The following is a 16,550-nucleotide window of genomic DNA, read 5'->3' on the forward strand; positions in this document are numbered from 1 at the left end:
TCTGTAAGCCCAATTCTGCTTTACACACCAAATCCAAAGGTGAAAAATAATATCTTCTGATAAAGACAATTGCTTTTTTTTTCTCTCTCAATGGCAGAAAAGTAAATTTTGCACAGACCAGTAGGATTTTGCTCGCATTGGAAGTAGTTCAGTTTCTAATCTGAAGAATAATGAGACAAGTATTAAGATTCAGAGGCATCCTGTATTAAGGAAATACTCCTCACAATCCAGTGAGGCTACAAATAGTTTCCCAGACTGTATCTTTTGTCACAGTGTTACGGAAGAGGATGAAGCATGTGGCAGGTGAGACTTAAGAAGCATTGCTCCAGCATTTGGCTTTACACAGTTGTGCACAGTTGGACAAAGACTTTCCAATGTTACAATTAATTTCTAATAATCTCATGATCAGACAGATGTATGACATTTAGGAATAAATAATCTATTGTTCTTAACACATGGTTTTTGAGTCTCCAATGGGAAATTGCATCTTTAAAAAAGACTGGCAAGGTATTGGTCTGTGCCTGGCAGTTCTGGGCCCTGTGGTCCTGTACCTGCCATTGGCACTGCTGGGTACTCACTCACTTCATGGTGCTCTGTCCTGGTGTGAAACCATTGATGCCAGTGCTGTTACTCCTCATTCACAGAGCAGCGACATCTGAATCAGGCCCAAATACAACACTTGGTTTCCAAGAGGGTCGCAGTCAAGAGTATCTTTGACTTCATGGTATCTCTAAATGAAGAGGTCAAAACATGCTGTTAGTAACTTGCAGGTAAGACAGCACAAAAACCCGTGATTGTGTGAAGGCTGGCCATTGTCTGGCTCACCTCTGGTTCATGCCGTGGGACAGCGTCCATCTTTGCCATCTGTGGTGATGGCGAATTGCTCTTTATGGGCAGGGAGACTGTGATAATGAATTTTGGCAGTGCCAGACTTCTGCACCAGTTGCACGCACATCAGATTTGCTGGCCCTGTGGCACAGCAAAGTGAATTGTCTGAACAAGAAAACTAGAGATTCAAAGTATTCTCGAATACTTTTGATGGGACAGTCTACACAGCTTGGAATATTAATGGATACTTTTTATTCAAAATCGTCAAATAACTGCATTATAAATGCACTTAAGCAAATTGCTGATAAATAGGAGACAGAAGTGCCCTCCATTTGGGATTAACAGTGTGTACCTTTTCAAAAGCAGCAAGAGGAGCTGAGGTCTTGGCATGGGGCTGCCCCATGCAGCCTTCCCTCGGGCCTGGAGAGGGCAGGGGCTCAAGGAGCCACAACAGACAGACTTTGAACAGGCAGAACTTCAACAGAACCACCACGAGCTTTGAAGAGCTGTAGACCTTGAGGCCCGATTCTGTTCCTCCTCTTCACCTCTCTCTGAAATGGGAGACATTCAAAATAATTCCACAGAAGTGCTAAAAAAGCAGAGTTCAACTATTTGGTGAACACAGGTTCACACTAAGAAAAATGCCATGAACTTTGACACCTGAAGTACAAACTGTGCATGTTTCTGTGAGATGCTGTGTGCTGTGCAGGGGCACTGACTCTTCATTAAGCAGCAACAGGACATTTCTGTGTTTCTACTGCTGCTTCAAGATCTTCCCCAGAAGCATCACATAACTAGTAGGATTTTTAACAGAAGCTCTTTTCCTCAGAGGGTTATAAATCTCCTTCCTGGTTACAGCCACTAGCAACACTACTCATTTCCATTTTTTTTCTCCACGCCCCTACCGTAGCTCTCCAGTGTGACGGCAGAGCTGATTCCTTCCTGTTAATCTTGGGCTGACAGGCTCACCGGTGAAGGTCACGATGCATGACGATAAAACCACAGACAGCCAGGCAACATTTTAGCACAGGGTGATGCTGCTCACTGTAAAAGGAACACAGCAGTAATTATGACCAAAGTTTGATCCATCTTTCCTTAAATTTTTAGGACCTACTGGAAAATTTGCTCGAGATTTTCAGGCAATCTTTATACAGAAAAATAGCTGTGAATTTTCCTAATTTCTGTATATAAATACTGTGACTGATTAAGGCAGTGACGAGTAGCTGTGCATGCTCAGTCTTGTGTGTGTGCTACTGAAAGCATGTCTGGAAAGGTTTGTCTCCAAACCACGTTAATTTATAGGCCATAGAGTTCTGAGTCTTCAGTGTACGGATGGGAGCCCCAGCAGGCAATACTTCTGCGCTGAGCAGGGAGGGGAGCAGGCTTCCTCTTCGACAACATCCTCCTCTCCCCTGTATTTATAGATATTATGTAAAATAGGAGAATGCAGGAGGTACAGCATTCATTTTTAAAACCATACTATGACCAGTGACCGCTAACTGCTCATAACATCCTTCCTCTGTTTCCAAAGAAAACAGCCAAATAGAAGTAAATAGTAGCATAATTTAACTATTTTTTTCCCTGTGCTATAATGGTTCAAACTAGAATGTAAAAAAGGCAAGATGGAGATTCTTGAGAATTTGAAGATGGAAAAAAAAAAAAAAACAACACAACAAAAATGGAAAAACTAAACTTCACAAATCCTAAGACTAAACTCAAATCAGAAATGACAGAAAAGTTAAAAACATAAAATGGACTTACCCTATGATCACATTCATGAATAATGGCAGCTCAAGTGAGCTATGCTGCATCAGAAAAGACTTAGTCTGTCTACATGGAGCACATTTGTGAGAGTTACCACTGAAAATTTCTGATGTTGCTGGTGTTCCGTGAGACTATTAGTGTCTAGCACAAAGTACAAGAGGGAAAATAGATTTGATTTTTAATAGAAAAGTATTATTGTGGTTGCACTTAGCAGTCAAAGGGGTGATGTTTTAAGCAAGGAAAACTAATGTGACCTGGCTAATTTGCCATAAAATCCTAACAGATAATTGGCTTAACTATTTTTCACCTCTTCACAGTTGCATAATAATTCAGCCTGGGTGTATGTGAGGGGATGTGGATATCAATCTGAGCTACCCAGAGTAACATAAATAAATAACCAGATGCTGTTCCAGTAACATTTTTACTCTAGATCTACCTGTCCTGTTATTAAAATACACCCTTCTTCCTCCTTACAACATAAACAGTCTGAAATTGAATCACGTAAAAGGAAATAAATGAGGTTTAGAGCAGTGTTAATAAGCAATATCCTTTCCTCTACTTTGAGGAGCTTATGGTCCATCTGGTGAATGAACACTACCAGCTTATCTGAACTCCAACTCACAGGCTGACTCATAGATGGTTTAGAAGCACATTCTGTATTCAGCGAAAGACTAAGTTATTTCAGAGTGAAGATTTGCATTTTTCTTAAAAACAGACATGTCCCTGTTGCATCAAAATTTAGATTGCAAATACATTATCATGGTGAAGGGGGAAAAGGCATATCTAGAATGAACTGATTTTTCTAAGGACAAGTGTCTCTAATATAATCCATTATAAAAGAAGATTTTTGAAGAATCTAGACTATTTGGCAAACTTGTATATATCCCCAGGATTTCAAAAAATCTTAACACCTAGGAACAGAAAATATTCAAAATAAGCCGTGAGCATGGGCCATGTACTATAAGTAATCTGCAGTAACAGTAGAGGTATCTCCCGGAGATGAGGGCATCCTCCCCTCAAGTGGCAATTTTATTCCTCCCTTCCTACCCCGACTTCTGTCACTAGCAAGAAAAACATACCACCCCTATCATTTCAGTAAAGCACTGTGCGTATGGAGGAGAACCTTTTCCTCGAGAGGTTGGTGTTACTGGTGTATGCATCAAATCTGAAAGAGCAAAATAGGTTAAGGAGTTACTCTTTGAGAGGCTGATAGAAATTTCCGCTTCTCAAGGTACAGTTCAGTGCCTGCCTAGGAATACAAAACAAAACAACAACTGGCATATTGCAATACATTAAAAGTAGAGGAAATCTGTCTTGATTTTATTGAAACCACAGCACCATCATTACCTTATACTATATTCTCCAGTCATTTTATGGTTTACATCTACATTCTTGACCACTCAGGTAGATGCACCAGTCAATATTATTATATCTCTTCAAAGACAACCAAATCCTGAAGATTCATTTCTATGTGCTCATTTTACATCTAGCTCCTTGCCAAGTGAGTTACAAAGGCCATGTTCTCTTTTAGCACGCACTGCCAGAGCTAATGTCCATGGAGATGTCACCAGTGCGTGCAATGAACACCTCTGGGTCTGGTGGTCTTGTAAAGCCCGAGATTCCAGGAAGCTGTTCTTAACCCGCTGTTGCTTTGTTTCACTACTTAACAATTTGGAAACACAAGTTCCAGTGTCACTACATATATGCAGAAATCAAATTGTTAACAGCAACATCTTGTTCCAGTAACAATATCTTAAATTAGCAACATAAATCGTCCTTATTTTCATTTTTTTGGATCATTGCAGTCAGAGGGAAGAAAAGCAGGTATTTTCTATGTTTAATTTATATAAAATATGTAGTATATATGTGGAATATATATTACGTCTTTCTTGTGAGAGACGTATTTATTTCAGGACCTTGGCATATGCTCCACTTCAGGAATGGAGGGAAAATGGAAGAATTACTCCCGTCACCATCAGACTAAATTGCCCCCTTTTCTGTATAATCCTTTAGCATATATAACCTTTTACTACCAGTGAGGGGAAATGTCATGTATATGTACTTTATATACAGCCTTCAGTGCTGTGACAGCTTTTTCCTTTCAGCCAGTGGTCCAGGATAATCACGAAAGGATTACCCATCTGTTCTTGCCATGTGGCATTCTGTCTTCAATAAGGAGATATTGCAGTTCACAGCTTCCTGCAGTTCTTTTTTCTGATGTTCTCTCATTAACTAAAAATTGTATTATTATCCTTCTGAGTTACTAAGTTGGAAAGTCTGCAAGACTCATGAAGGTGACCTACTTTGGATTATCTAAGTTAGAATCAGCCACTGACTGTTGCAGACAGTACTTTGTTGCGCTGCAGAAGGGACTGGCTTTTTTTTTGGCTTGGTCTTTCAATCTGGGTTTTGCCTTTTTTCTTTAAATTTTATTTTTGTCTTTCCACTTAATGCAAAAAGACAGGTGGTACCCAAAAAAGAAAATCAAAAGGAAGCAGAAGAAAAAGAGAACTTTGCATGAAGAATGACACTGGAGATTGTGTTTGCATGATTAATCAGTTTTTCAAAACGCTGACAGACAGATTTTGGGACATCTACTACGATGCCATGCCAATGCAACGTATGTACAGATAAGATTTCTTCCACTACTCACCTGAAACATTTTCCATGTTTGAGACTGTCCTTTGCTGCAGAAAGAATAATTAGAAAATAAACTTTTTTTGTTTTTTTTTTTTGTTGTTGTTGTTTTTTGTTTGTTTGTTTTTTGTTTTTTTAAAAGAAGATTCCAATACTGTCTCGTTTTGCCTAAAACTGAAAACTACAGTATTTTAAAGACAAAGTTTTATTCTTAAGCTTCTGGTATGATACTAGTTTATTTGTCTAATATCTAATAAAACACTGCATCTGTTCTTCACGAACAGGACAGTGTTTTGGTACTTGACTTAATGCAACCTTTAATATCAGGAAGCGTTTTTTACAATATATGTCACATCCAGTACTGGCAGCTGCAACAGCTCATTTGCATGCCACTGATGCACTCGTGTCCCCTGACCACATTGTGCAGTCCCACAGAAACCTGCATGCTAGGTGGAGGATGCTACTACATGCCCCTATCGGAGAGTGAAATCTTGCTAAACCTCTACAAGAATTCTCCAAACTCTTGGATTGAGTTGCCCAGGAAAAAACAGCATTAAGAACATGCTACTTCCCTCTGGGAACAGAGGAACACAACAAGCAGACTCCACCTCCTGCTGCCACCCTTAACAGCTGAGTTAGCACGGTAGTTTCCATTGACCTCTGAAACTGCCCCGTGAACACCACAGATTTATCAAGGATATTACGAATCAAAGACATTTACACAAATTCAAATAAACAAGTTTGATATCATTACTTTCACTATATTTAGATAAGCATCAACAAAAGAGGATGCAAAAACTGGCTTGGCTATAGTTTGGGTAGTACAAGAAGAGCAAGTATTCAGACAAGGTATTAGATGTGCCCCAAGAGAAATCTAGCCTTTGGTAGAGTAAGGTCCAACGTATGGTAAAGATGAATGAGTCTTATGCTATGTGATTTCTCATTTTAATAGGTTCTGAATTGATAGAATAGGGCACATATTGTAAACACTTGTTTTAAACATAAATCCGGGAAGATTTTTGTAAAGATGAGACCTCCTTTACCATCTTTGAGAATTACTTGTATTTTTAATGTTTCTAGTACTTACTTTTGTCTATGCCCCAGATCTCCATCACAAAGAAATAACCTCCATAAAGAGGAGCAGTAGATGTGAGATTCATTCAGAATCTAGAAAATATATTACTGTAGGGAACAAGTCTACTTCTTTGCAAGACAGGAAGGCATGTTCTTGAAGCCCTTTGGAGACTAAGGAGCCAGAGGAAAATACTCATGATCTAGCTAACTTACAGCAGTTTTGTAGTAGAAGACATCAGGAGGATCTTTAAATAATCTTCCACATCTGTATGGTTTTGGCCTCGTGATGCTTTCTGCTTTGAAGAACTTCAGGACTGGGAGGAAGAAGAGCTGGTAAACCAATGTATCCACATCAGCAGCATTGTCCAGAACATACCATCTGCCTGTGATTTTCAGAGCCGTGCCACTGACCACTTCTATGCTTAAGTAGTAACACTTGCACACACACATAATCAGAGGCTTGTTTGCTGGTTTCCGTGCCTGCAGCTACACAAGTCATGTACATACAGAGATGGCCAAGTTGTGCCACATTATAGCACCTACTGTTGTAACCCACTTTAAGGAGAAGGTGTGGTTTGGTGCCCATCATTGTGGCTCTGTCAGTTGTGAAAACCGGTGTTTATCTCACGTAGGAGCACCGCAGCTGCAATGACTCTTCAGCAAGGGCTGCTCACTGAAGGTGGTGGCTTGCTCTGTCTCTGGTCTCACCGAGGAAGATTATACATGAGATACTAAGTCCTGCTGCTTCTACTTCCTTTAAGTCTGCCTGATAAGAGAGAACTTTTATCTGCAGTTCTACCTTTTGGACAGTGCTAGTTCCTGCCATGACAACTCAGTGCTGAAATTATGGGTTCCTTCCACCCATTTTAAGTTTTGATTATGGCCCATGCCTGACAACTTGTTTGCTTGGAGAACAATCTGCTCTGGGAGGCCAGGAAGTGTTTGTCACAAAGGAGAATTCTTCTGGCAGTGGCATGATGTGCAGGAGACATCCACTCTTTTGTGTAATAATTCATAATGCATTCCCCCATTACCCACCACAGGTGTGTAATGCATGTCCTATATCACAGAATTACTTAAATATGTAAATATTTACATGTGCAAAATTCAGACATGCACAGGCATTTTTGAATAGACAGATACATGCTGTGAGTAAACACCTTGGCTCACAGAATACAGATCAGGGGATAGAATTTAATTTGCAATATTTTCCCCCAAGAGTAACATTAACAAGTGTTACCTCTCTTGTAAAGGCAAAGAAGATTTGGAGAACTAAGTATTATTCAGTGAAAGGGAAAATAAGTAAGTAGGCCCTACAGTGATTACACTGTGCTCATAAAACAAGTCAAACATACTCTTGTTGTCTCTAAGTTTTTGACACTACACTACAGTATAAAATATTCAGGAAGTTCATGTAACAAGTTACTTGCATATAACGTGCAAGCCACCTTTAAGATCAAACAAAATGTTCAGTTACGGTGAAGTTTACTTCTGATTAATTGTAAACCAGGTAATAAATGTTGACAACACATAAGTGGTCTAATTCAACACAATCCAAATACTCTGTCAGGTGACTAATACAATATAAGGCGCTCTTTTGCCCTAGAATAGATTCTAATATTCAATTTCATGTAATAGTGGGACATGCTTTTCCTGATAATCAGTGAAAGCAAAGTTTTTGGTTAGGTTTTCTTTTCTTGAAGAACTATTACAGTAAAATATTTTAGCTCTTTTATGACCCAAATAAGCATCCAGAAATTCTTATAAATTCAAAGAATTAAGTTTCAGCCCAGAAAAGCACTTAATGACGTGTGATCCCATTGAATTTGGTGGCAAATGCAAGGGTTCCAAATAAAGCATGTACTTCCATGCTTTGCTGAATCGACGCCTTACAGAACAATGCTATGTAAATCAGTTTAAAATATTCAGAAACTGAACCTGGTTTCAAATTGAATGTTGCCACTGACCAACAGTGATTTCTTAGGATTTTTTTGAGGTATTTGTATAGGGTTTTGAAATTCTGGTCCTACCTGAAGATTCAGCAGCATTTTTAATGTTGCTATTTGCTAGGAAGTGTGAGGGCTTTTATTCCAGAAAATTTACGTGAAACAACATTGTCTCTGAATGAACTTTGACTGTGGGAAGTTCATTCTAGGAAAATGCCCTGCTCACCAAAAGCTTATCCAATGTGTCTGAGGAGAAATGCATTTCTCCTCCATTGCAGACCTACCTAAAAAATCCTTAGAGGAGCAAAACAGAGAGGGGAAGTCAGCATCCCTGTTCCTCTTTGCTTAGTTGTGTCTTGCTAAGCCTTTGCTTAGGAGAGAGGAGCTTTTGTAACTCATGTGGCTACCAGTAAACATCTTCACATTTCACCAGGGAGGTGTTTCTGTACCCAGTTCTGTGGTGATGTACAGACTGAGCTTGTTTAGGCCATAACCGGATCATTCTGAGAGTACTGGAAGTGGTCTGATTTCTGTGCAGGCTGGTATGCAGCACGGTCATGATCCCTGTTGCTGCACCAGGAAGCAGCTCTTAACACAGATTTTATGCATGCATGTGCAAGCCTGTTTTAATATACAGCCCTAAATTTAATTTGTAAAGCTATTGCTAAAACATTGTTGTAAATACACTCATAAAGAGTAGATTGCAGTTGACTGGTAGCATAGGTTGATTGCATTTCCTAGCCTTAATTCCTTCACCTCACTGTGCACACACCTTCCATCATCACAATTAACTGTTTGCAATCACAGAGGGAATGCTGAACGTGAAGCTGGAGCCTGACCCTGTCTCTCAGGAAGGGGCCTCTTCAAGTCACTGGACAAGGGCTGGGGATAAATCTGACTTTTTCACCATTTTTAGTACATAACTTTTCTGTGATTAAACAAAGAGATTTGTTTAATGTGCTGTGAAATTGACTTTTTTTTAAGCATTAAAATATAACTTAAAAACTGTGCTATTTGTTAATGATCATTTAATATTTATAAAATGTATTTAAGTGAATCAGGTAATTTGCTTGTTAGTCAGCAGATAGGCTAGTTTCTTCTCAATCAGTTTTATATGGGTAAACCTCACACTTCTATTACCTCTTCAACCCCATACCACCAGATTTACACAGCTGTGGAAGAGACTCTGATCTAACCCTATACAATACTGAAACATCTCCAATGGCCACAACCTTGCCTGAAACCGAACCCACTATTTGATAGCTCAATTTCCTGGATAAACTACAGTGAAACGGATTATCATCTCTGACTCGGATTTACCTGAGCACAGATGGAAAATGCAAATGGGATCTAACTTTTTTTTTTAAATCCCACATTAGGAAGGAGGCAGCGTTATGCATTTCATCATTAGTCTCTCCTCTGTGCTGCACACAGTGAAAAGCTCTGCCAATTATCTGACCAAATTCTCTTAGAGCCTTGTGCTCTGCAGAAATCTGTCTTAGGTTAATCTATATTAGGAGTAAAATTCGAGTTGACTCTGCGCTCATATGAAAAATGTGGTTAAGAAGCTCTAGCAGATACATTCGTTTTCACTTTTCTTTGTTCCCTGCAGTTGTGGTCTCTCATGAGATTTCTTGCAGAGTGGTTAAGTGATCTATACTGAGGTTTCAAAAGCAAAGATAATAGGAGCTCTATTCATGGGTTAAACACTTAGCTGCTTTAATACGAGATGTGTAGGAGCAGCCCCTAATGACATTCAAATCTTGTTATTGCTGTGCTTCAGTGTAGGATGTACTTGGTTTTGTGGCTGCAAGAAGCAATTGTCAGAGATGACTGTAAATCCTGAACAGCAAATAAATCCTGCAGCATGTAGAGATGATGCCTGATTCTGCTCTTCCAGCAGCATGCATCTTTGGACTCTGTTGTTCTTGCTCCTGACTTACACCCACGCAAGGAGATTGCAGGCTTGTACCATAGCTACCATCATGTCTGACTCTAGGGTCATCAGCTCTCAACCTTGTATCGGTGGGCCACTTCTAACCCCGATCCTTTGCAAGACTCCTGCCTATTCAGTGTCCTGCCTTGTGAGCACTGCTCTGAAAGTACTATTGTGGCAAGCTCTGAGCCTTCAATACTTCTGGGTTTCACATTCAACTTCTCTTATGTCCACAATGGCTCACTAGCACCCTCTTCCCTCTCCCTACTCTATTCTAGCAGATTTGCTAATATAGCAGAGAAAAGCCATGTTTTCCTCCAAAGCAGCACGGATTCTAGCTGAGTACACATTAATGCTCTCTGTGCCTCTAAAACCCTATGAACCACCTTTGCCACAAGGAAGTTGTAATATACATAGATTCAGAGACATAACACAACAGGCTTGGTTTTATTCATTAATCCATAGAAGACTTTAAGCACAAATATTAGAACCCCAGGCAAAATGTCAAGAAGGAGCTGCTTTAAAGCCAGGCTCATATTCATAACACAAAAGCCAGCTAGATTAACAGATTAAGGGGGCTATTGATATTAGCTCAATTTGTTTCACACACAGAGTAAGAGATTATGGAATAAAAGACAAGATGAAGAATCACTGGTTGATTAAATAGTATTGTAAAGCTTATTATTCCTAATTAAGGCCAAAGTATTTAAAGGTGCACAAGCGAGTCTGGTGTCCAAATGCCACTGACTTTCAAGGGATGTTGAATGCATTTAATCAATGTAAGTCTCTCTGAAGATGGCTGTGTAACCTTTGCAGTTTAAGCAATGCCAACTTGGTATATAGAATAGAAACGTGAGCACTTGTTAGCAACAGAAAGTAATTGTACTGCTTTAAATGGCAAAATAACCTGCTGAATGACCACAGACAGTTTTTCAGTTTGTGTGGTGTTGTACCAAGTGTTTTAAGTGTCAGCATAACCTTCAGAAAGGTTACGCCACCCAACTGGGCTTGCTTAAGCAGCCTCAGCTGCTACCTGATTTGATGGTGACAAAATAAACCATTCTAGCATACGAGGTCTGAAATACAAATAACGTGTTCCAAGGAGAGAAGCACAAGATCCGTAGGATCCTTGCAGCTCAAATAGGTGATATGTGTAATACTGCATTTCCATTAAACTTGACATTCTTCTTTCATGTTTTCTTTATCATCACTAGCATGGATTATGAATTAATCTTTTCGGCATACATCTTATTATTAATAAAATATCTCAATAAAAATTGTGATAAAACTACACATCATATGGATCTTAAGTTTGGCATGAATCACTCACCACCATCACCTTAGGACCAGGTCCTTAATCCATTTTTGCTGTGGGTAGCATAATCAGAACAACAGTTTCAAGTGCTTCTTCCCATCTTTCTCCCACTTACAATTTTCAAATTCAGTGTGTTTGTTCAAGTAGCAAAGTCATCTCCTTACAAACAACATATAAGGATTCATTTGGAAACTTTCATTTATTAAAAGTGCCTTTAAATAATCCTGTATACTTACTTTTTATTACTGCATGACTGAGATGAAATCACCAAGTTTATCATAGGCTAGGAGCATGCATAGGATAAATTAATGTTATTCAGCTGATGCTAGGTAAGTTGCAAGGCGCAAGGAAAAGCTACGCTGGACTAAACTCAGGTGTAAATTCCCATTATTACGACTACAATTCATGCAGCGTTAACAGGGTCTCCTGGTTTTGTTTAGGGTATTTAATCAAAGACTAACACTAAACTGAGAAAGTCATCATGGACAGAGAGCGTATGACCAATAAAACATTCATATGCAGACACCCTCCCTCTGCAGATACAGCCGGGGCACTGGCTGCTGCCTGGGGACCAGGCCGGAGACACGCACCATCTCCCCATCCAGCTCTTCGTGGGAGAGCCTGTCAATGCCAGCCACTTGTCACCGCTCCCCAGTGGAGATACCTCCACTGAATACATTTACAGGAACACTCCTACTGCTCTGCAGGCAAATTTGTCTGTGATAGCTCAGGCTGTCCATTTAAAAACTGTTTAAACTTACTCGGTTGACTCTGTCAGAAGCCTATTAGGCAGCACTTTACTACTGCTCTGATGGAGAGCAGTTTGTGAAAGAGCATTTGAGGATGGTGACCTTGTCCTCTGACACAGCTGGATCAGGAAGGAAGTGGAGAAGAGTGAAGAGAGCAACTCCTCCCTGGGTTTCTAAGTAATTGTGCAAAAGGGTGAAAAAAACATTTAGTCGTACGATAGAGAAATGAAACCCAGTAACTTGAATGGGCAGGAACCCTTGTAGCTCAGCACATTAATCCAAAAGAGGAAACAAATGGCTATCTGTGAAACATCATCGACCAAACACAGTACCTCAGACTTGCCAACAGAAACACAATATTATGGCAAGTATCAAAACCCTTTGGAAGAAATAGCTCTTTATTGAGCCTCAGGAAATACACCCACCTGCTATCGCATTGGTCTTTCAGAGGAGTCTCCAAGTCTAGCTTCCTTTACCGTTAAGGCAAGATGTTGTTTACACCATTTTAGCTGCATGTCAGAATTGTAACTTACTGTCAAATAACTTCAGCACAAGTGCTTTCAGCCGCAGTGAAAATTTAAACTGACATGCAATATCATGGAAGTGCCATAGATAATTAGAGAAGAGAACAGCATAATGTATTTGTGCTCAGTACATATTTATATGCTTTGAAAACATTTCAAGTTGACAAAAACAGCTGTGGACATCTCAAAATGTTGGTTTTGTTTGTTTTAATGGATTAATAATTCAGCTGATTGAATTTTGAAATGTTTCAGAGGATATAAAAAAGGTGAGAAAAAAAGGAAAGGTGGACTGTCCCTTGTGGGACAACCCAAGGCAGTGGGGAGACAGATTATGAAATGCTGGGCTTAGGTGAGCTGCTCCAGCTCCTGAAGACAACTGTAGGCAGCGATGAAACCAAGACCCTATGTAGGCACAGGCCTCACCTGGGACTCTGACCTACCTCTGTGGGACGTGCCCATGGCTTCATCAGAAAGAAGGAAAATAAAGGATAATTTTCATTTGCTAAACAGTGTTAGATATTAGCAAGAAAAGTAATAATGAAGATAAATCTAAAGTCAACTCTCGTTTGTTGTATACAGTTGGACCACTCTCTGAATAGTATTGCATGTGCCACATGCCAACGAGCTGTCTCTGAGGCCCGATTAAACTCACTTTTTCTTCCCCACCATCACCAGATCTGGGCAAAAGACTGGGTTTTAATTCCTTCTGCTTCTACCAACAAAGAAGCCATACTGACTCAGTCCCTGCGTCTGGGAAGCGATGTGCTAACAGCGAATAAAACAAAGCAAATTACTTCCCGACTGAAGCAGGGAGGCACCCAGGAGGGTAGAACAATAAAAACTTTATCCTTGGCCTGTTCCTGAGTTGGTGCAGATTTATGCTGCCTCTTGCCAAAAGCCAGCGGGTAAACTCTTCATCTCAGTCCTTAATGCAGTATGGAATAACGTCAGAGAGGGTAACATGGCATAACCTATCTGACTGCATGGCCCGTAATGCACAAAGATGAATTAAAATATCTATTATGCACCTTGGACAAAATATTAGTAAATATGTTAATGGCCTTCAAACACGTGCAGGACTGTCACAAAGATGGCAATAAATTGTTCTCTGAATCCAAATAAAGAAAGGACAAGAAAACAGGAAAAAAAACATGTAGAAAGACATTGAGACAACATTCTAAGCAGTGGTAAGGTTGTCTGGGGAGGTTGTGAAGCCTCCATACAAACAGGTTAGACAAATAATCTGTCAGGAATGGCACAAGCATTGCTGATTTTCCCTGAGGGCAAGAGGAAAACTTCAGGATCCCTTCCCACCCAATATTCTGCGATTCTACAAACTCACAGATGGGTGAGTGGAAGGGAAAAGAGCCCTGCCAATTCCACATGCAGACGAACCCGATGGTTCCTTCCTGCACATCCTAGGATGCTGGAAGAACATCCACAGCAATGTGGATTAACAAAGGTATGGTTTTACTGCAAAGGTATAAATGAGCAATTGCGATAAGAAGGTCCAAGTCACGGCTAAAGAAACATTTGCAGAGAGCAGCACTAATTATTCGCCAGTCCAGCGGGCAGCGGCAGCACAGGAGGCTGTGCTACCGATGGAGCTGCACTGTAGGCCTCTGTAAGCAACTCCTTTGAGTAGGTCATTTAGGGAACTAGTTCAGCCTCTAATTGGCAGAGATCTCCCTTCGCCTGACGACTGTTACAGTGCATGTAGACACTTCACTGTGCAGCACACGTTGCACGCACTGCCACTGCTTCTGGACCGAGGCTGATAATTCCCTTTGCAACTCATGGTGATCACAACCATTAAAACAAACAACAAAATATGGCTTTGGCAGCCAAATTTCAGCTCAGTGCTGTCAGAACTTCAATTATCGTGGCTGGGCTATAATTCTCAGGCTGGTAAAACCTCAATTGTCATGTCTGGAGTTTCTTTAATGTTTATTCTAAATGCATGAGTTTGATTTGTGTAGAATGCAGTGAATGGCAGTGGCTTAGGGATTTGGCAAAGAGCTTTACATATTTCACCAAAATCCTATTTGGCCTAGAGGTGCATTACAATTCTAGATAAAGAATGTGCTTTTTATACAGAAGTAATTTGTAACAGACTGTTTTCCAAAACAATTCTGTGTAAAAGATGAACCAAGACAAAAGCCAAATGATCTTTGCCTCCCCATCATGGGAACTAATTCAGAAAACATATGGAATTAAAGGAGTCTGATCTGACCCATTTGTACAAAATGTATTGCGAGTGAAGGAAGGGGAAGGATGCAATTCTACTACCATTAATCCTGGGCAGAAGGCCTAGAGGTGAAGCACATTATGTGTCCTTTCAGTAATCCTTTGGGCTGTCTAGGATCCTTACATGGTGTCAGGGAGCAGAAACAGTTGTGTAAATCATATCTAGTAACACACCCAATTACAGTAAGAGCTCTTTGATGAGCAACAGGAACAGGTTGCTGAAATGTGCTTCCTATCTGTAAGCAGGACAATCTGGATTATTCAGAGGCACCTGACCATTTGGAGAAGTCTGAGAAGAATCCAATAAGGACCTATTTTCTAGAACAAAAGCTAAATTTGTATGCTTTTGGAGACATAACATTTTGACCTCTGTTTACACATGGCTGCACATATATGCAAAGCAAATACATTATGTGTGAGGTTATGGTTTTACATTCAAATTTGGTAAATGCATATAATAGAAGTTAACATTTACACATTGGCACCAGTTTACAAGTCACTATGTGGCAAAGAAAGAAGTTTGGGAATATTTGTCATGGCACAGGGAAGGTTTCTGGTGTTAAATAAGGCAGATACAGATTATATGTCAGTAATGTTTTCAACTTAAGGCTGAGAAACTACAAGCTCTGAAGAAGCCAAGGAAGAAATATAGTATTTGGTCGTGTTTACTGTAAAATGAAAGGCTATTTTATCTCAATCAAATAAAACAAAATAAAACAACAAGTGGACTGCAAGTCTGATACTGAAATAAATCCATTTTAGTCTCATGTAATTGCTCATTTGATTCTCAAATATGACATGAAGTTAGAAAACAAATTGATATTCTGTCACTTCTGTTTCAGTAAACTTAACTCAAATAGGTTGCCCTTTAGGTGCACGTTGGATGGAACAGTACTTGATCTTCATCCCAAGGAAATCAGTGTATTAAATTAGTTTGAAAAATTATTATCCAAACCATGACACTTTTTCAGACACTGTCTCAACTGCATACTAAAAAGACCAAATTTCCCCTGAGAATCAGCACAAGCACACAAGAAGATGAAGCACTGTAGTATATCCTCCCTCTGCAAGAAAATGTATCAGCAGTAAAGGTGCTATATAAGCTCACACAAATACAGTGGAGACAAACTGCAGAAGACTTGTGGGTCTGGACCACCTTCCTCCTCCCTCCCTCTCCCCAGCCAAAATAAAGACAATTTTATATTACTTTGATATGCCTCATGTATTTAAAGAGTAAGAAGGCATACAGACTCTATACTGTCTTAGTTACTGTCAGAATACTACAATCAGCACTAGAATCCACCATCCACAGATGATGCTAAGAAACTGGTTTTTGTTGTTGTTTTATATATATAATTTGTTTTATGTTATATATAAATGTACATATTTTTATATTATATATACTTATAATTTAAAGAGATATATAAATATATGTTTCCTTCCCTCTGTGTGTGTGTATATATATATATATATATATGTATATGTATATATATATAAAAGATTTCTCCCAGTTCAGACAAAATACAGAGG

The sequence above is a fragment of the Cygnus atratus genome, chromosome 15 (genome assembly GCF_013377495.2).
Source record: "Cygnus atratus isolate AKBS03 ecotype Queensland, Australia chromosome 15, CAtr_DNAZoo_HiC_assembly, whole genome shotgun sequence".
Lineage (NCBI taxonomy): Eukaryota > Metazoa > Chordata > Aves > Anseriformes > Anatidae > Cygnus > Cygnus atratus.